Source organism: Salminus brasiliensis, chromosome 4, assembly GCF_030463535.1.
Source record: "Salminus brasiliensis chromosome 4, fSalBra1.hap2, whole genome shotgun sequence".
NCBI classification, from domain to species: Eukaryota; Metazoa; Chordata; class Actinopteri; order Characiformes; family Bryconidae; genus Salminus; species Salminus brasiliensis.
Window position 1 is genome coordinate 33,179,666 of NC_132881.1, and position 1,605 is coordinate 33,181,270.

A 1,605-nucleotide genomic window follows, 5' to 3' on the forward strand; every position below is an offset into this window, starting at 1 on the left:
TCCAGTCTGAAGGAGGGTCACGTGAGCTGTGTTGTAAGGAAAGTTAAATTAAATCACATCGACTTGGCTTGAATCATTTTTCTTAAGGGGAAATTAAATTATGTAATATATTTTTATTGTGTTCATATTACATAATTAATTGTTCCGAGTATTTTAGAAAATACTTTAATTAATAAAGTTAATGATGCCCTGCTTCCTGCTGACCTGTGCGCTGAAAGAATGACCTATAAACCTTAAAAAACTTTACCATTACCATCATGTCCACAGAAAATAGAATTTAAAAGCTGTGATGGTCAAAAATTATTTGTTATGTTTATTATAACATGGATAAAGTATCAATATTTATCACATATATTGGGAAAACATTGTTTAAACTGAAATGCAACATCATGGTATTCCAATGTGACAGTATTCTATATCAATAAAATATTGCTGATGTACATAATAGTATAAACAAAGACTTAGATATAAAGAAAGTACTAAAAATGTACCAGAAAAACTTTCCACACTTTAAATATAAGCTGTTCAATGACCATCTACATGTACAAGCAGAACATGTAATACAACTACTACTGACATTTTCTTGTTTAGAAGTATATCATCTAAAATCAAGTTTACATCATAAAACCTGATGATCTGATTGACACAAAATTAACATTACTAATAAGTAACATAAGTTACTTTTTTTTTTTAATTTCAAGCAATTTAACATATGTCCATATTTCACAGTTTCAAAATAACAAAAACCTAAAAAGGCCCAAAGCAAAAGTTTGGGCACTTTTGGGAGATTTTCATCCAGTCATCTATGCAAACGGCTTCTAGTTCTATGAGATTTCTGGTATGTCTTGCACAAAACTGCTCTTTTGAGGTCTAACAACAAATAGTTGATGATATTTAGGTTGGGAACTGTGAGACCCAGAGGAAACCTTTAACTTGCAGCTCTGAAGGTAGTCCATTATGGATTCTCAGTGTGTTTAGGATTAATATACTGCTGTAGGAGCCATCCTCTTATCATCCTCAGCCTTTTTACAGACTGTGATGTCTGCTTTCAGAATTTGCTGGCATCTATTTTAACAAGTCCACATGACTTGTTTGTGATAAGGTTGCAGGACTTTCTTCTGACGACTCCTCCATGAAGGTCTTATTTCTGCAGGTGTCGCTGCACAGTAGAACTCAAGAAGCTAAAACTTCCTGAAGGTCTTTTGCAGTGAGATACCTGCCATTTTGTTGTTCCTCTGTCTCCGCTGTTCCTGTTTACTACCATTTTTAAATCAGATTATCATCTGCAGAAATCTGAGAACACTTTGCTATCTTTTTATTTTGAGAGTGCAGCTGCTTGGAGAAGCCTGTGGTTGCTAAAAGGTTTTCAAACTTTAAAATTTGCCTGGCCATATCCCTAACAAGCTAAATAAGGTCTTACCTTTACACCAAATGATGGCTTAGTTTGCAACCAGCTAGAAAACATAAAAAGTAAAGTCAGTTAAGTTGGAATATTCTGAATAGTTCTTCCACAACAATCTGACATACACAGTATCTTGGACATACTGTGTTTAGCTGTCAGATATTGAACATGTGTAAAGTACAAATCAAAATGAATGGAATACA